This window comes from Peromyscus eremicus, chromosome 12, assembly GCF_949786415.1.
Source record: "Peromyscus eremicus chromosome 12, PerEre_H2_v1, whole genome shotgun sequence".
Taxonomy (NCBI): domain Eukaryota; kingdom Metazoa; phylum Chordata; class Mammalia; order Rodentia; family Cricetidae; genus Peromyscus; species Peromyscus eremicus.
The window spans coordinates 41,164,558-41,186,049 of record NC_081428.1 but is presented as its reverse complement, the minus strand read 5'-3'; positions in this window follow the sequence as shown (position 1 = coordinate 41,186,049).

Here is a 21,492-nt window from a genome sequence, read left to right as displayed (position 1 = left end):
CATTACATCAAGGGCACAAAATGGTCAGAGTTATTTCAAAGGATCCAATTATTGCTCAGAAGGTGAATAAATATATATGTATTAAGATCACATTATCTCAGGAATATTTGTGAAAATATATTCACTTAAGTGAAGTACTAAGGATAGAACATACATATACTAGTAAACAGGGGTGTGCAATCAGACAAAACTTAATATAATAAGCAGTAAAAGTAAAGGGAAATTTTTAAATGCTCTGAGTGGCAGAATAAAATAAATATAAAATTGAATAACAAGATATATTTTAAGAACACCACTGGTTATTGCAATGCCTTAAATTTTGTTAAGATTCAAAAGCTCTTGTTTAGATATTTTCTTACAGTTCAGCTATACACACTAAAAGACACACAGTCAACATTTGAAAAACTAAAATGATAGAATATGCTCAGTCTGGTGTCAAGAGAAAGTCTCTATTTGTGCTACCTACAATGAAAGACAGCCTGAAAATTTGAGGAAATTTTATTTTTACAGAAGTCGCTATTATCAGGGATTTAGAAATCATAATCTAGAAGAAAGACAGAAGTGTACCATGCATCTTTACCATAAACATGCTCAAATATGTCTCAAGTCATTGTGACCCAGGGAGTCCCCACACTTGGTAGTTCCCCATCTTGGTAGTTTCTAAGCTCAAATTACTGCAGGAAGTGTGAGCACAAACATCACTCCTAAGCAAGTGTTCTTATTTACTTGTAAGGGGAAAAAATAAAAAATAAAAAAAACAGTTTCCACAATGATATGGCCATATATTCCCTGACATATCAGCCAGGGGGCGAAATCTGTGTTGTTGCAGTTACTGGTAATGCACTCCATAAGGGCTATAGACTAGCTAATAAGAAAAACCTGGGTAGGAGAAACCTCCATTAAGTTCAATTGTTGTTCTAGTGACAACAGGGGCTATTGCTGTTGCCCTTGTTTACCTCTGAGATGTTGAAGGTAAGACCCTATCTATCACTGGAGAAGACACAACACCCTGTAGACACAGGACTTAAAGATGCAAGGTGGATCTGACCAAGAGCCTCTTTCTTGCAGTCTAGTGTTTATAAAAGAAAGTACTACATACATAAGCTGTCCAGAGAGGGGAGCAATCAGGAGTCCTATACAGCTGTGTTAATGCTTAACTACAACAACTAACACAGACCAAAAAAAAAAAAAAAATCTCCAAATGTGGAATAGTGAAGATCTTATCTTGGCAGTAGCTAATTATTTTCTAATTGGACATATGGTTCACTCAATAAGAGGAAAATTCTACCTGGTATTAAAAAATCTAGTCAATATCATGGATCTGAGATGAGAATCTACTAACACCACTTCACTAGAACAAAAATAAATCCTAACTGCATTCTAAACCTTTTTTTTTTTTTTAAGATTTATTTATTATGTATACACTGTTCTGTCTGCACGTATGCCTGCAGGCCGGAAGAGGGCACCAGATCTCACTGCAGGTGGTTGAGAACAACCATGTGGTTGCTGGGAATTAAACTCGTGACCTCTGGAAGAACAGCTAGTGCTCTTAACCACTGAGCCATGTCTAAACTTTTTCATTGTACCCATGGACAAGTATAGCTTAACTGACTGCTGAGAGAGGGAGGGAGAAATAGTGTTTGCTAGAGATGAGTCCCCCTAATTGCTTATTCAATACAAAGGGGTCAGCTTTGAAATCACATATGCACAGACAATACTAAGCAGGATATATATATATATATATATATATATATATATATATATATATATATACCATTACATGTATATGTAACTATATAGGTAGCAATAACAATAAAGAAAAATAAATGATCAATTTGGAAAGGGTAAAGTGGAAGGGGTTGGAGGAATGAAACATGCAATTATATTTTAATTAAAATTAATAAAATTGTATTGTCTGATACAGATAAAAGTTAATTTTGAAAGTAATATACCTTAATTCAGAGAGACATTGTAGTAGTCTCTCTGGAATAGTAAAGGCAGCTCATAAAAACCTAATAGATATAAACTTAGGAGCTAAAAACTACAAATACAATGAAGGTAGATTCTGGAAGGAAGCAGCATCTTAAAAGCAGGAAACACTGGGAAGTTGCAGAGAGACGAAGGAGACCTTCTCCGGGGTGCTAAGATGGAGGTCAGGATGATAGCAGCGGCATGGTAAAGGACAGTGAAAACCTCAGCAGAAAACCTCCTGTTCGTGGACCTCAGGAATCAAGGAAAGGAACCTAGTTCAAGTACAACCTGGGTGTTTCCAAAGCAATCACTTCTTAGCACAAGCACAAGAAGGGCATTGGAAGATTATCCTGGATCCACACTCTAAATAGCTAGGGTGAAATTTCAGTTACTCAACAGGTGAAGGGTCAGAAAATCCTGACTCCTTCTCAGTTTTACAGACAAATCAACAGACTTACTCTTAAATTACCTCCATGTTTCTATGAGTGTACATTAATTTAAAGCAGCAATTATGAATACACCTAGTAAAAGAAAAGGGAAAATACACTCACAGTGAAAGAATCACCAGAGAAAACATTGTTTTTGAAGTAAGAATTTATAATTCTAAAATTATATATATATATATTTGGATGAGCTTGAGAGTGAGTAGAAAATAATCCAGAAAAACACATCATGAACACTAAAGTCAAAAGATACCCTCCGACATGTAGTAAAATAATCAAGATCTAAGAAGTTAAAATAAGGATGGGCATCCTGGGCCATATGAGGCAATACCTAACACTCTGCATATAAGTGCGGAGTTTCAGAATGACAGAAAATAAAATTGGTTAAGAAAAAAATATCTAAAAAACGTGAGTGGAGAATTTCTAAATGTGGGGAAAGCCAGGAGAGGATAAAAATTAACAAGTCACTCTTGTGACAACTTCATAGTATTTTTTGTTGTTGATTTTGCTTGAAAAGCATAAAACATCATTAAAATAGAAAGCAACACTGAAGAACTTATGGAACCAAAGATAGTACAACCAATTGGTTAATGCACTGACATAAAAAGAATTAATTAAAAGTCTTGTCATCTTGTAAACTGGTAGAAACTAAAAATGAATATCAGTATGGTATGCTGGCAAATGCCTGCGATATCAGTAACGGTGTGGTAGAGTTTCAAACCTAGCCTCGAATACATGCAAAGTTTGAGCTGAGCTTGTTCTACATGATACCCTGGGTCAGCAACCAAGCAAACAAAGAATTATAGTGAATAATACTATACTTTGCCCAGTTTTAGAATAGTTGATATTATAGATATGCAGTTTGTGGATCTGTTTCCTTCTCTGAAGGTTTTTTGTTGTTGTTATGTATCTTGCCACAGAGAACTAATAATGTTACTGATACATCAGTAATCAGTAACATTATTTAAGAAAAACAAATAAACAAATAAACCAGTTCCATTTTTATATAAAAGAAAACAAAGAGAATGCGTCACTAGCACACATGAATATAAATTAAGATCTTTAAATATTCAGAAAAACACAACAACAAATATCATGGTAAATACGGAAAGGCAATCTATTTCCCTATATTTTTTTAAATATACATGATTGCTTAATTTAAAGTACTACGTATGATGATACACATATGATAAACATAGGAGAAAGAAAAGTAGGCGATGCAAAACATGGAAATACATGACATCATAGTAAAAGCAAAGGGGGAAAATCACAGTTTAAGAGTAGTGTATAGTGTTTAGGGATAACAGTAAAAGAAAAAAGAATAAAAATAAACCATAAATTTAAATATATCAGCAATTCAAAATATGGATGAAGTTAAGAAATATATTGAAACAATATTATGTTAATATTAAAAATACGAATGAAATAAAGATTATTAATATTAAATTTTAACATTTAAATAAAAATATTAAAATAGCAATGTTTACACCAAAGCAGATTGACGAGAAGAAAATCAAGAGAATCAAATCAATAAATAAATTAGGTCATCAGTTATGCATTCGGATATTTAAATAAGTAATCATAAGTTGAACATCAGAATGAGTAAATCTGTTAACAAATGTACATTAAATGTAAAAATGCATGTTAGTTGAAAAGCAATATAAGAGAATATATGTACTATACAAATAGTATGTAAAATATGACTAGAATTACTATATTTTAGTGTTGGATATAGCATTACTTGAGATGAAAAGTATAATGTAAGAAAATAGGGGACATTTATAATCAGTTCATAACTCTAAAAACATTTCTCAAACAGAAATTGAATAAATATCTCTATGGGAAAAGTTAATAAATTTAAACATAGATCTAGGCAAACATATTGTGATTGATTATGAGTGACACCTCTTCAATAAATAATGATAAAATTCCTTTTTTATCCAAAATAGACCCTATTGTGGGTCATAATGAATGACATTACATATTTTAAGTGACTTATATATGACTCTGACCACCTTGAGTATTATGTAGTTATAATATCACTAGATTCTGGGAAAGCCTCAAATATTGAAAACTTGAGCACTACAATTCTCATTATGAATGAAAAGAAAAGATATATCAGTGAGATTCAAACATATTTCACACTACATGGTAATTAGGGAATAGCATAAGGTTTAAGGGGACAAGGGTTTTTATTTTTTATTTTTTTTTTATTTTGCAATACAGTTCAGTTCTATACAGCCACGGATTCCCTTGTTCTCCCCCCTCTCGCCCCCCTCACCTTCCCCCCAGCCCACCCCCATTCCCACCTCCTCCAGGGCAAAGCCTCCCCAGCAGACTGAGATTAACCTGGTAGACTCAGTCCAGGCAGGTCCAGTCCCCTCCTCCCAGGCCAAGCCAAGTGACCTTGCATAGGCCCCAGGTTTCAAACAGCCATCTCATGCAATGAGCACAGGACCCGGTCCCACTGCCTGGATGCTTCCCAAACAGATCAAGCCAATCAACTGTCTCACCCATTCAGAGGGCCTGATCCAGTTGGTGACCCCTCAGCCATTGGTTCATAGTTCATGTGTTTCCATTCGTTTGGCTATTTGTCCCTGTGCTTTATCCAACCTTGGTCTCAACAATTCTCGCTCATATAAACCCTCCTCTTTCTCGCTAATTGGACTCCCAGAGATCCACCTGGGGCCTAGCCATGGATCTCTGCATCCAGATCTCTCAGTAGTTGGATGGGGTTTCTAGCATGACAATTAGGGTATTTGGCCATCCCATCACCAGAGTAGGTCAGTTCGGGCTGTCTCTCGACCATTGACAGCAGTCCATTGTGGGGGTATTTTTGTGGATTTCTGTGGGCCTCTCTAGCACTTTGCTTCTTCCTATTCTCATGTGGTCTTCATTTACCATGGTCTCCTATTCCTTGTTCTCCCTCTCTGTTGTTGATCCAGCTGGGATCTCCCGCTCCCCCAAGCTCTCTTTCCCTCGACCCTCGCCCTTCATTACCCCCATTCATGTCCAGGTGGTTCATGTAGATCTCTTCCATTTCTCCATCATTGGGCGATCCCCCGTGTCTTTCTTTGGGTCCTGTTATCCAGGTAGCCTCCCTGGTGATGTGAGTAGTAGTCCAGTCATCTTTGTTCCACATCTAGTATCCTCCTATGAGTGAGTACATAAGCAATATTGAAAAATTTCCTAGAATACAAACTCTGAAAGGTTTAGAGATATTAAAGCCGAATTAAACAAATAGATAATATATTCAGAAGTTCAGAATCCCAAATCAGAGAAGTTTCTATTTTAGATAAAATAATATATAAATTCAATGTTTTTCATTGAACTTCTCTAAAATTTCAAACAAAGTTTTATTTAGCCTTTGAGTGTTTCATATAATGCATTTGGATCACATTCATCCCCTCTATAACTTGTTCAATATCTTCCTTTACCTCCCTAAACATCTATTTTCATATTCTTTCACTCTTTGAAAAATATTTCTAATTTGAAAAAGATTTTTGACAGCTATTTGTAAAATATTTGTGAAAATAATCCCTAGAAGTCCCAAAATACAATTTTATAAAAATAAAAACACAGTTGCAGAATTCATTTTACTTCAAGACTTCCAGTTATTACAGTACAGGTAAAGCTATGCAAGCAAGATTGCAGTGTTACAAAAGGACAGAAATATAAACTAATAATATAAAATAGATTATATAAATGTATTAAAATGTTTATTTTAAAGAAGATTAAAAAGCAAGTCAGTGGGGAAGAAACCTACTCTATAAATAACTGGATATGCATTTGAAAAAGAGTGGAATTGTTTAGTTTTAAATAGAGCACAGATTTGGACAAAAAGCTAGAATAGGTCTTATGCCAAATCAAATACATAGAACTTAGTACTTAACTGATTAAAAGATTTCTTTTTAATCTCAAGCAAATTAAACTTTTAGAAGAATTTGTCATAAAAAGATCTAAGAAATATGAGTGGGTATACTAAAGACATGTCCTCTGCTTTACTGGAATTTAAATAGTAACAAAATAAATATATACATACCCATAGGAATATGGATACATGTGCACATAAAGAAAATATATATTTGTAATATATGTATATGTATCTATTACATGTATTATTTATGCATATTATATATATATATATTTATAGTATATACTATTTGAGACAATTTGAGAGGGAGTGAGTGGTGAACATAGGAAGAGTTGGAATGTGGATAGGGAAGAGAGGAAGTGATGTAATTTTATTTTACTTAAAAATATTTTTAGAAATTATAATGTGAGAAATAATTTGTATATTTATTTTTGAAATTAAAATGTACTTAATAAAATTTTAAGAAGAAAGGGAGAAAAAAGAAAATAAGGAAAGAGGGGAGGAGGAATAAAGGGAATTTCTCCATCCTACATTTTGCAGTTTGTTGCATGAAGTTACTCCAGTAGTAACATTACTTTGAAACCTCAGTCTTGTATTTGAGAAGAAATGCCAGTTACTTACTGATCTCTTGTGCCTACAATTAAACTCTTAAAGAAAAGTATAGACAAATATGTACAACAAAATAAAATAATCAAGGTAGTGAAATATTAATATAATGATGAAAATCAATAATCAATAATTATAATGGGTATTAAATATAAAAAGAACACACCCACCATTACATGTATTCTCCATACATAACATGAACATCATTTTGCTTGTATTCTTTACAATTTACACACAGTACTTAGCAATTTTAATACCGTAGAAAACTCTCCTTTTGAGACATGGAATAGAACTGATGAGTACAATGTACTATATTATATCTCTTTTCTAGGAATGAGAACACCCAAAGATTACTACTGTGTCAAGCAAGGTGAGCCTCTCATAGTTAAGGCAAAATGGAAAATAAAAGTAAGAGAAACACATATGCGGAATCAATCATTTGATACATACTTTTAAAAAATACAAAATTAAATAATATATTATTGAGGAATCTATTCACATATAATTCAGCAATTAAAAAGCAAGAAAATTATAAAAATAAAATAAGATTCCATTCAGTGTTATCACTTAAGAATGAGAATAAGAGACAATATTTTACAAGAAATAGAATTCAAGAGGCCATTCAACATGAAAAATCATTTCTCCTTTCAAATTATTCTTTGAACAGTAGATATAATAGATTTCATAAAACTATTGTAAAGTATATTGGATTGCATTGGAATAGCATTATTTTTCACCATAAAAATAGCTTCTTCATGTAGTTTCTAATTATATAAAAATTGCATGCTGATTGTGAGAGAATTGTAACTATGTGAAAGTAGGAATTAGAAAGTAAATGCCAATAGAAATTCTAACACCTTGGGAAAGCAGCCAGGTGCATTGTGAGGACTGTGCTTGAATGCCTCTGCTCACACATAAGCACATGTTCTTTTCAAATAACACAGCCATTTCAATTTTGCTTTGACTGGTGGACACATGGGCAGGCCAGGCCCTTGGAAATGCAGCCTCAGTTCCACTCTCTTTCATTTCACACGTCTTAGAAAAGTCTCTTAGTTCTAACAACTGTAACATTGCATAAATACTTATTTAATGCATATCTGTTTTGAAACATCCACAAGTCCTCTGTCTAACTGAACAAAAACAGATTTGCATATTGGCTGGAAAGCTTAAGCATGAGTTCTCTGAAAGCGCTAGCAGCTAGGAATACTAACACTGAGGGCATTTCACAGAAAACTCCCTGACACCCAGATACAGAAACTGAAATTAATGAAGTATCAACAGGAGCTTCCTGTTACTGCCTGCACATGAATACATTGGGAAAGAAATGGAGGGGCAATGAATAAATAACACAATAAACCACTGAGTCATTTTTCCAGTCCTGGTATTTTTATCAACATTGTCCATAACTCCTCATCCCAAATCAAGTCTGTCTTAACCATTACTCTACTACCTCCTTCTAAGTGTTCTTCCTGTTTAGTTTTCAAATGTGACATCACAAAATATGTTTCTGTGACTAGCTTATATAGGTGATTATTAGTATTAGGATATTCTCTAATTTTATCTATGTTTGAAAATTATAGAATTTCCTACTTTTTATTAACCATGAATAACATTCCTATGTGTGTATATGTATAATATCATAGCTACCAGAATGGTATGAAGGATACAGGGTATATCTCACTGAAGTTTGGTGTATTTACACTTTATAGTTTTTTTTGTGAGATAACTGTCCAAATAAATGTAATGCCATTATTTTATTGGCTTATACGTTAATGAGTTATGCAAATATTTAGTTCTATATGCAAACTCTTTGTCATAACTTTAGTTTATAAATATTATTGTCATGACCTCTGATGTTTATTTTCATATGCTAAGTATTTTGTAAAAGCCCATATTTTTTAATTTTAATTAAGTCCATTCAATCTATTAATTTGAAGAATAATTTATGCTTTATATCACCATTTTTTGAGAAAGTTGTTATCATGAGGAATTATTTTTTCCACAGAAATTCAGTAGCTTTTTTTAAAATTGGGAAATATAGTACAATTAAATTTTAACTTGCGGGGGGGGGGGGGGTGGTGGTGCATGCCTTTAATCCCAGCACTCGGGAGGCAGAGCCAGGCGGATCTCTGTGAGTTCGAGACCAGCTTGGGCTACCAAGTGAGTTCCAGGAAACACGCAAAGCTACACAGACAAACCCTGTCTCGAAAAAAAAAAAAATTAACTTAATTTATGTTAATGAACAAAATAAAAAACTGATGTCTTTATTATTTTTGTTTCTTTCTTTCATTTTTTTTCCCCACTGAGATGTGTTTGTTCCAGTGGCATTTGTTAACAGCACAATTTTTATCTTACTTAATTATTTTGATATACCAGTGAAAAAAATCAATCCATTCTATAAAAATAACCCTGTTGTGACTTCTCCTCCATCCCAGTGGGCTATATTTTACATATTAAATATGTATTACACCATCTGTGTTCACGTGGCTTTCATTCCTAAGATTAAAGTCTCCAATCTATGTGTTAAGTCCTTAATATTTATAATTTTATTTCCAAAATTAAATGAGTTGTTCACATATCATCATGAAAACTGGTTTACTAATTTATTACAAAAATATTAATATCAATATGATAGGGGCTGGAAAGGTGGCTCAACAATTAAGAAGACATATTCCTTTTTTAAAAAATTGAAAATAGATTCTTCTCTCATGCAATACATCCTGACCACTGTTTCCCCTCCTTCCACTCCACTTAACACTGCCCCCCCCCAATTCCTCACTCGCTCAGATCCACTCTCCCTCCACTTCCTATTCAGAAAAGAGCAGGCCTCCAAGAAGGATAGCCAAGCAGGACAAAACAAGATACAATAAGACAAGAAAAAAAACATATGTCAAGGCTGTATAAGGCAACCAAATAGGAGGAAAAGAGTCCCAAGAGCAGGCAAAAGAGCCAGAAACACACCAGTTCCCAAAGTTTGGAGTCCCACAAAAACACCAAGCTGACAGCCATGACATATATGCAGAGGACCTGGTACAGACCGGTGCAGGCCCTGTGCTTGTCATTTCAGTTTCTGTGAGCCCTGCTTAGTTGATGTGGTGGGCCATGTTCTTCTGATGTCCTCCATCCCCTCTGATTCCTACAGTCTTTCCTTCCCTTCTTTGTTGGAGTTCCCAGAACTTCGAGGGGAATGACCCGATAGAGACCTGAAGTTTAGCCTCTCTCTCCACATAATGTCCAAGTGTGGGTCTGCACATAATCCCATCTGCTGCAGAAGGGAGTATCTCAGATGAAGATTGGACAAGGCACACATCTCGGGTATAGCTGAATTTCTTTAGGGATCATTTTATTCATTGGTTTACTGATTTGTTAATTTATTTATTTGTGTTTGCCAGTCGTGTTTGGTTCTACCCTAGGTGTCTGAGCTATCCAATCTCCTGTTCCTAGACATGCAGGCAGTATTCTTTCAGAAAACCTTAGTTTAATTCCCAGCACACAATCACCTGGAACTATAGTTTCACTGAATTCAATACCTCTTACCTCTATGGGTACCTAAAATCACATTCACATACCCACAGAAATACACACACAGCCTTATATGTAATTAAAATTTTACAAATCAAAACATGGACAACATTTATATATCACTGTGAACAAACTCATTCTGTAATATTTATCCATATTGCTAACAATTAGAGAAAGCATAGTGTTTTAAGTAATACATAATATTCATGTTATTCCATACAACTTTTAATATACTTAACATCTACATAAATTTTAAATGCCAAAAAATAAAAAGAAAATAATGTTTAATGATTTACAAAAGTTTTGAAAATTGACCAACATATCCAAAGTAACCATGAGTTGGAGAAAGCTGTATGCAGAAAACAAAAATTACTTCAAAATGAGTGATAAGAGTACAATATATAATAATTTGTGAGGTATAATCAAGACTATGTTGAAAAGGAAATTCTTTGTTTTAAAACTTCTAGTTGGCAAAAAAAGATTTTAAAGTTGTGACATAAAACTCAAAATTAAGAAGAGATATTAAAACATAAATACACAAATATGAAATATGATACAATATGTTATTTGAATAATTACTAATGTCTAAGAGACGCAGTCAGCAATTTACTGTGTTATATGTTGAGGAAATAACCTGTATATTATTTCTAAAATCCAGGAATTCAATCAAGTAAAGAGAAAGCTGAGCATTTCCTTAGATGTCTTTCGGTCATTTGAAATTCTTCCTTTGAGAATTCTCTGTTTAGCTCTATATCCCATTTTTAATTGGATTGTTCAGTATTTTGATGTCTAGTTTCTTGAGTTCTTTATATATTTTGGAGATCAGCAATCTGTCAGATTTGGGGTTGGTGAAGATCTTTTCCCATTCTGTAGGCTGTCTTTTTGTCTTATTTACTATGTACTTTGCCTTACAGAAGCTTCTCAGTTTCAGAAGGTCCCATTTATTAATTTTTGCTCTCAATGTCTGTGCTACTGGTATTATATTTAGGAAGTGATCTCCAGTGCCAATGTGTTCAAGACTACTTCCTACTTTCTCTTCTATCAGACTCAGTGTAACTGGTTTTATATTGAGGTCTTTGATCCATTTGGACTTGAGTTTTGTGCATGGCAATAGATATCGATCTATTAAATGGCCAAAAGACATTTAAGGGATTTCTCAGCATCCTTAGTCATCAGGAAGGTGCAAATTAAAATGACTCTGAGATATCATCTTACACCTGTCAGAATGGCTAAGATCAAAAGCACTGCAGACAGCTTATGTTGGAGATGATGTGGAGCAAGGGGAATACTCCTCCACTGTTGGTGGGAGTGCAAAGTTATACGGCCACTTTGGAAATCAGTGTGTCAGTTTTTCAGAAAATTGTGAATCAATCTTCCTCAAGACCCAGCTATAGCACTCTCGGACATATACCCAAGGAATGCTCAATCATACCACAGGGACACATGCTCAACTATGTTCATAGCAGCATTATTCTTAATAGCCAGAACCTGAAAACAACCTAGATGCCCCTCAACTGGAGAATGGACTAAGAAAATGTGGTACATATACACAATGGAGCACTACTCAGAAAAAAAAAATTGGATACTAGAAGTAAAGTAAAGGATTACCAGACAACAACCCACAACTCCAGAGAAGCTAGCTGACAAGATCCAAGGAAGGATTCATGGATTGCCCTGCAAAGGGGAAATAGATGAGGTCTCCATGAGTGAACTTGGGACAAGAAGTGGGCAATGGAGGGTAGAGGATGGAGGATGAGAACATAAGAGAATGGGATGGTCGAACTAGAACAAGGATGGTGTGGGAAAGCAATGAGAGAGATACCATGATGGAGGGAGATATCAAGGGAGAGAGAGAAACCCAGTGCTATGGAAGTTGTCAGGAATCTCCATGGTTGACCCTAGCTTGGACTACTAGAAATAGTGGAGAGGGTGCCCGAACTGAACTGGCTTGCTCCAGTGATCAGATCGGTGAATACTCTGTCATCACATAAATTTCCTCCAATGACTGATGGAGGTAGATGCAGAGATCCACAGCCAAACACCAGGCAGAGCTCCATGAGTCCAGTAGGAGAGAGAGAAGAGGGATTCTGTGAGCAAGTGCACCAGGATCATGATGGGGAAACCTGCAGAGATGACCAAACCAAACTAGTGGGAACTCATGAAAGTTGGATCAATGGCTGTAGAACCTGCATGGGACTGGACTAGGCCCTCTGCATGGTGAGACAGTTATGTAGCCCGATCTGCTTGGGGGGCCCCCTGGTGGTAGAATCAGAATCCATCTTTGGTGCATGATGGGCCTTTTTGGAGCCCACTACCTATGATGGGACACCTCATGCAGCCTTGAGGCAGGAGGAAGGGCTTGGACTTGCCTCTACTGGATGTGCCCCCCTTGCCTTCTTGTAGGGGGAAGTGGGGGTGGGCTGTGGGGCTGGAGGGCAGGAGGAGAGAAGAGGGGAATTTTTGGTGTGTAAAATAAATAAAAAAATCTTAATAAAAAAGAAAGCAAACTTATGAATGACAGCATTGAAGGAAAAAATTCAGCATATATTTTAAAATAATAAGAATATTGTGAATAGCTTTGGGTCAATAAAATTTGATGTCTTAGGTGAAATGGATAAATTTATTAAATATAGTGTCTAACCACAATTTACACAATGTAATTAGTCCTATGTTTTTTGAAGAAATAAAATTTGTCATTGAAAATAAATTTTGGATCCATAAACTACCCAGTTGTTCAGTTGTCTTAGTTAGGGTTTCTAGTGCTGTGAAGAGACAGCATGGCCACAGCAACTGATATAAAGGAAAACATTTCAGTGGGGCTGGCTTACAGTTCAGAGGTTTATTCCATTATTTCCATTGCAGGAAGAATGGTAGCATGCAGGCAGACATGATGCTAGAGAGATAGCTAAGAGTTCTATATCTTGATCAGCAGGCAGTAGGCAAAGAGTGACACTGAGCCTGTCTTGAGCCTCTGAAACCTCATAGACCACTCCCAGTGACAGACTTCTTCCACCAAGGCCATCCCTACTCCAACAAGGCCATCCTCCTAATAGTGTCACTCCTTTTGGGCCCATGGAGGCCATTTTCATTCAAACTACCATGTCGATAAACCCCAGTGAGCATTTGAAAAGTAATAATACCAATCAGAAACAAAGTAGAGACTGTATTATGAAGAAGTAAAAATCAGAAGTAGAGAATTAATAGCCTTATTTCAAAACATAAACGAAATTGAACATATTAACACTCATCATTCACAGATGGTCACTACCTCATCTTATTTCATATTCAAGTAAGTTTTAATTGCCACAGTAAATATATGTTTCTTTTAATACTTATAATGACTACTTCCTTAACTGAAGTCTATCTGCTATGGATTGTGGGGAAGGTCTCATAATATAAACATTATGCTCAGTTTTATGAAAGTAGTATGTTATATGCTATCAATATTTATGACCCACAATATTACCAAATATAAGCTGATAATAGAGATAATGAATCATTTTACATGTCTGTGCTTTAAGTAGCTACTTGGTATATATGTAGTTGATGTTAAGTTAATATAACTATAAAATGTGAGAGTAGGGGTTTAGTTTTTCTGTATGCACATAAATACTAATATTGGCCTTTCTGGTTGAATTAATGCTAAGTGGAATTGGTGCATGCTTCTACCTACCATTAAAAGATATGGATGGAACTTCACACTCTCACAACAGGATGAAGTTTCCCTTGGCATTTACATACTGTTTGAGTATTTTTTTTTTAAAAAAAAGAGCAAAGAGGAAGCACATAAGCTTCTTATTCACAATGGCCAAGAGATTAGAACCATCATTTCTGTTCCCACATCATTGATGACATATATAACTTTACAAATTTCCAGTGGTCAGTGACCAGGCAGAGATGGCTGACAATGTATTTGGCTGCATCATATTTTATGAGACAACTATACCTTATAAAATGGAGTATAGATTTTGGTTGTAACTGACAAAGAATCCATACTGAATCTGTCTCCAGATTTCCTGTGAACTTTCTTTCTCCCTCATCAAAACCTCATCCACAGGCAGAGCAGAAAACCTGAAGTTCCTTCTCACTGTATTTAGTTCAACATGTATATTTTCTGTATGTGTCATTTCCTTTACATGTGTTAAAGATTTTTTTTCAGTTTTTACAACTCTATCAAATCGAAATAATCTTCCCTCTCCTCACACACAAGAATATCTTGGGGACATGCTTTTTACTACATAAAGTGACAAATGCCTGATGGTGATGCAGAATAGAAAGCAGAATTCTGTAAGGATGACACTGGAGGGATAATGTCTTTAGAAGTCATTGTTATATTCTCTTAGACTTGGAGGCACTCCCCCATCCTCCCCATTCTCAGCCCACAACCTTTGGAAGCATCATAGCTATCCTCCATGACTTTCTCTAGAATAGATATTGGGGAATGTCTAGATTTTGTGGCCTACATTCAGATGTTTGGATGCCAGAGTACCTCTGTAGAGTTTGCTCATTCAAATGATTTTTAAGTCAGGGTTCATGGACTTGTTGGCAAATTCATTCTCTGCCTCACAGTAGATGTCAAATTTTCTTCTGTTCAAGCACTTTTCTGTGCCATAACACAACTTCAATTACTTCCTTGCCATAACTTGTATAGCTGCTTTGATTCTTTGATGCTGTAACCACTTCACAGTACTGACACTGTCACCTATGTCTTACAGCACACTTCTGGCATTATTCTTGATTGTCATAACACTCCCTTCCTTCTAAATGCACTGTTAGGCAGTCCAGGTTATGTGACCATAGGCTAGATATAGGAGAAGGATATGTAGTGTTTTCAATTTTACTCATGGAAGCAACTTTTGTCCTGAAAGAAGATTCCCAATGCAGAGAATCCAAAAAACAAACAAACAAACAAACAAACAAACAAAAAACAAACAAACTTGTGCATTTGATAACAAGCTCCAAATGGTAACAATTTATCAATGAAGACTTCAACATATCTACACTCACAATCACTCTTTTTATTGCCACCTGACCACCCATTTCAGCTTCATAATTGTGGTAGTTTGAATGAAAATGGCTCCACAGGGTCCCAGGAACTAGCACTGTGAGGAGGTCTGCCCCTGCTGAAGTAGGTGTGGCTTTATTGGAGGAAATGTGTCCCTAGAGGGTGAGTTTTAATGTCTCAGAAGCTCAAGCCTGGTCAGGGTGTCATTGTCACTTCCTGCTGCCTATGGATCAAGATGTACAACTCCCAGCTCTTTCTTCAGCATCATATCTGCCTATGTGCTGCAATGCTTCCTGCATTGACAATAATGGACTAAACCTCTGAACTGTAAGCCAGCCCCAATTAAATGTTCTTTATAAGAGTTGTTGTGGCCATGCTGTCTCTATATCAATAGAACACTGAATGAAACAGTAATTCTTTCTATTCTATTCTGCTAAATCTTTCACATGTATTTTTGTTATTCAGTTTATAGAAGGAAAATCAACTATACAGTCATCAAAGGGAAAAACTCAGGAAGCATCTACAATACCCTTTCTACATAGCCCATTGTTCCCAGTTGTGAATGAGAAGCACTCTGTCACACAGATATTCAAATGGATTCCTGCTTAAATCCTTTTCTTTTCTGACTCTGCTGGAAATTAAAAAACTGAAATTTCAAAATCTTGAATGCTTTATTTCAGTTTCACTTGCAATAATTGCTATGTGCCACAGCCAGAAAATATTAAAGTTAAATGCTGAAAACATAGTATGACATTCTACAGTTACAATGAAAAAAATTATTTATAGAATGATTAGGTATCATATAATCATATCTCCAAGTATTCCAAGAGCAGCTTTGTGAACATTTAAAGCTACCATAGCAGTCATTTGATAATTATAATCTGTTTAATTTGATCACTACCCTATTACTTTGTTTGTTGTGTTTTTAAAAGAATATCATGTGTTTAATTCATCGAATGGTTCTATGTCTAATTTGTTCATGGCAACTGCTACTGAATATTTACTAACATGCATTTTCATCTAGTGTGTGTCTTCTTTCCTTTCTAAATGAATTGTCCCCGGGCATGAGAAACTTAAAATGTCAGTAACATATTTTGTTTATTGCGCATAAAATGTAACAATGTTTGGCAAATATTTGGTGAATTTATTTCATACTATATCACCATTTTAAGTTTTAAATGTGCCATAAATCAGCGGACCACAAAACTCACATAGAATGAAATTATGCACACTGCCTAAGTATTATCTCTTTAATAAAGCTTTTAAATAAATTTAATTTTTATAAACAATATTTCATGTCCACTTTCTAATAAAATAGAATGAGTTCTCAGCTTCACATCTATAAGCATTCAACTTACTCTTCAACAACAGGTGACTCTTGTGATGAAGACTCCTCATAGGAATCTCACAGGTTCTAATTCTCCTAGGAGGATCAGTCTCCTGAGTTTGAAAGTACACAAGATGCTCCAGGAAGAACAGGACAGCCTGAATATAGAAGTCTTGACACAAAAATCTAATCTCTGTTGTAGAGACCATGTTATCCAGCATCATGTAATAAAAACTGATGAAATTGTGTGTAAATTTCAGTTTTGTATATCTTTAGAATCCTTCAGACCAGAACTCAGTGTGGAAATATGATACCATGAAATGTCTTTTTTTAAATATATGCAAGCATTCTCAGGTTCTTTCCTGCTAACACCTTGCTCTCCACAAAAATGACCTCAACCTAACAAACCCTGTGCTTTCCCCATTAACTCTAGAAAGGGTTAGTACATATGAAATGCTAGTATTGGTACGATATTATAATGTCAAGCATGATAGTGAGTTTAAGAAAGTCTTGCAGAAATATTTTCTTAGAATAACAACATTAGTGCCCATTTTGTAGAACCAAACTCTTACATGGAATTTGATACTAGCAGTCATAGTTTGAGCATTGTAAAAGTAATTTTGATCCTCTCTCCATGAAATGTGTCTTCTATTTCCTCACCTGTAGTATCTACTTCCCAGATCACACAATTTTTCTACTAAGTTATATTTAAAGTTCATTCTTATAGAGATGATGAATCAAAAATGATCATATCCAAAGTCATAATTAATACTTTTACTACTGATTTAACAGTTTGATTGTCTAGAATTCTCCATTACTAAAAGTTTGAAAACAATGAAGAATGCTTTTAAGGGGTTCTTTATTTTTCCATAAATGATCTATTAGCTTTAGTTTGGACCAAAAGTTTATATACAGTACAAGCCTTAAAAGAGATGGCAGAAATTAAAAATGATTTTAATATCTTTTAAGCAACATTAAGGTATATAAATAAATATTTAAAATTCAATGCAAGAAAGTAATTTTTTTTCAATTCTCTATAAAAGCAAATGTGTTTCTCTTTGTAGCCTGAGAACAGACTCCTTATAGGAACACCTCAGGGAGCCAAGGTCTACAGAATATTATTTACTTTCTGGGTTGTGGTCTTTTTCTATCACACTCCTCCCCATTTCTTTTTCAACATCTTCCTTTTATACAGGAAATATATATTCTTCATCTGTATATTAGAACTACATAATTTGTTCTTCAGAGACTAATATTTTAGTCTCTGTCTTTTATCTTAAAGTAGAATTTGCAAATAGAATTTTAAACAGTGTTAACATTGTTAAGTTTATAAAAAACTGTTGAAGATTAACTCATCATATTTTAACATTGTAAGACTGTTTTGGATGTCAGGGATTGAATATTGAAGTCTAAGCAGATCTATTTAGATATCAAATTGAAAAGAAGTGGACTTGTAATGAATGGTCTTAATTGTACCTGATTAGATTAAGAAGTGCATAAAGTGTTATGAAACCATGATTCTAGGTGTGTCATGAGCACATTGTCAAAGAATTGTGAATGTGGGTAGTACCACATGGAAGAGAAAGAGAAAAAGGAGAAAGTGAGTAACTTTGTTCATGCTCTCTCTCTCTCTCTCTCTCTCTCTCTCTCTCTCTCTCTCTCTCTCTCTCTCTCTCCTACCTCCCTTCTATTGCATTTTATTGATATAATCCTTTGAATTTGCTCCTCATTTATATCTTTAAATACTTCCCACTCTCAGATTTATCATGTACTGTATGAGCTACATATTGAGAGGAAACTTCTATAATTTAATAAAAGATACATTTTATCAGGCACCTTTGTATCATGTGCAGTATGAATTTGGTAAAGAAAGTAATTCATTCTTTGTAAGGATACCGGAAAGTTTACTGGATAATTGTTGTGTTTAAAATAACTAAATTAAAGAGAATAGGAAATACTGAAGTATGTGAAAAAAAACTGGTGAAGTAATAATTATAAGAAGAGTAGAAAAAGAAATTAATGTAATGTATAATAAAACAAATATAAATGGGATTTTAAGAGATACAGAGAACTAAATAAACTCAACAGACTATCAGAATTTCATATTAGGGGTCAGACATGTGGACTAGGCAAGCACATTAGACAAATATGAAAATATTTTCATTCCTCTGGCCACTTTCTGGTTTCTCAATAATCATTTCTATTTATAGTTTCTTTTTTCCTTAATTTTCAAACCTTATACTTGTTCTTTCTAATGCCCTGTGTTCTGTTGAGTAGCAGGAAACAAGAAAGTACAGAACAAGAGAATACAGATAGCTCAGCACAAATATATAAAGAATTTTCTGTGAAGTAAATTGAAGTCTCTGTGATTTGAGGCTTTTCCTAAAATTGCTTATTATTTCCTTGGTTTTAGCACTAATCGTTTTCTGAAGAAATGCTGCAAATTTCAGCTATCTGTGAAGTTAGATAAGAAATACATAAGATTATTAATTTCATTGGATTCCCTGGTGGGAACATTAGTCACCAGGAAAAGGAAAGTAGCAAGCATTAAAAAGAAGATGAAAGGTATTCGAGACAAGAGTCAATTTTATGTACATCAATTTCCTTTGAAAGCTTGAATAAGCAAATGAATAAAACTGGATCCAGAGAAATATTAGCATTTCATGAATTTTTAACAGGAGTTGTATAGGAAATTGAAAAGACAATTGGTGGCAAGAGCAGGAAATGAGAAGTTAACTTATTCAGACAAAGAATAAAGGGTAGTATTATAGGAGACCTCAAAACTCAGTAGTTAAAATATTTATTAAAAATAAGCCTATTGTAATATATCAGCTATTTCTACTTTCTTCTTACATGAATAAAGAGATTATATTACACATGCATGAATAAGTATGCATTTGGTTAGTCCACATTCCATGGCTATTTCATAATTATTTAATATATCTATTGTAATCAGGGGAAGACTTACTTGGTTCACAGTTTCAGAGGTCTCTGGGAAGAGTTAGTTTATCCTATTGCCTTGACCAGCTCTACTGTGGTAAATATATATCAAGGGAGAAAGACATGGCAGAGCAGCCCTGCTTAAATCATGACAGTGAGGAATAAAAAACAGACAAGAGATACAGACACAATGTAAGCATCAAAGCTACACCCCCAAACAACTTTTTTTTTTTCAGATAAGCCACATTTGTTGAAGGTTCCACTCCTCTCCAGTAACTACATGAGTTTGCACATCAAGCTTTTTAAATGTTCCTTCAGGGAATATTCCAACTCCAAAGTATAACATGTGTATAGTATGTAACAATTATATAACAGATACATACATACAAAGTTTTGTGAATAGGTGTATAAGTAATGTATATATAGTAAAAGGCTTGGAATTCTCATTGCTTATGCATTCATATTTTGTCCTATTGTAATGAACAACATTAAAGGGTATGCTATAGGAAAATGTTTGACTGACAGCTGAATGTTCCTTCTTCCTCTTCTTCCTTCTGGCAAGATCCGCAGTTACATTTAGGCATTCTCCTCAGCCCTGATATTATCAACACACTCATGAAATCGTATTCTGATTGGTTGGCATGATTTTATGGACATGAGATCTTATGAAGAAGCTTCCAGTAAGTTCCAGAGAAGGAGTCCTTTACTCTAATAAAACTATGTAAACAATCAATAAAATACTTTCCTATGTCCCCAGATTTCATGACTAGATATTTAAGGAACAAGGATTATTCAATGAAGTTCAGTGAGCCAAGTGCCATACATTTTCATTTTCAAGAACTGCCTACTTTAAGGGCTGGCCCTTGCCTGCCTTATGCTCTGCCCATCAGAAAGCAACTAACGGCTATGGCCTTTGTTCATGCTGTGTAGTTTGACTGTGTATTTTGTGCTAATGATAATTCAGCAAACACCTATTTCTGCTCTGTGAGTCTAGAGGCAGGGTAGTTGATGTTAGTCACAGTGTTGGCTCTTGGTGCACATAACCAACCCCAGTGAAATCTCTGTGCATAAAGCTTCATGTGAACTTCCCCTGACAGTGACTTAGTAAGTACTACTGCACATTTTTACAAAAAGAACTAGATGCACTAGAGTGCAGCCCTGCTGGGGAAATAACACAGAAGTTCATAACTGATCTCTGCCAGACTTTGCACTTATTCCATTTCATTTGCTGTTATAATATTTTTCTTTTCAGTGTAATAAATCCTATCTATAATTGTAACAGGTTTTCTGACCTGTGAGTCCTTCCAGGGGACTAGTGAGCCTGAGAGTCCTATTAGAGATGTTTTACACATACTTGGCCTTAGTATAAAAACAATGCTAAAACAGATACAGTTTTTACAAATTATATCCACTGAAAAATACATGTTTTTATCAGGCCTAAACCATGGAAATGCAGGATATGAGCAGTTTATTACCACCAATGTAATTTCAAAGGGATTAATTGCTGTGTTTATGAAATGTTGCTTTAGAATATTAGTAAAGAAATACCATTACATAGACATAATTAAGGACCTAAAGCAATGCATGTGTACAAAATCATGCATATTTCCTTCTAATTAATTTTAAGAGAGCCTTATATTATTATTTCTTTATAGCAACAACAAAAAAAGAATCAACCAGAAAATAATGCCATAAGAAAGTGTTTTATCAGCTGTAATGTAGATGCATATCTAACTTGATATGCAAAATTTAAAGTTATGATAAGCCTATCCAAATAGCCTGTGAAAGAGAATCACATTCTCTC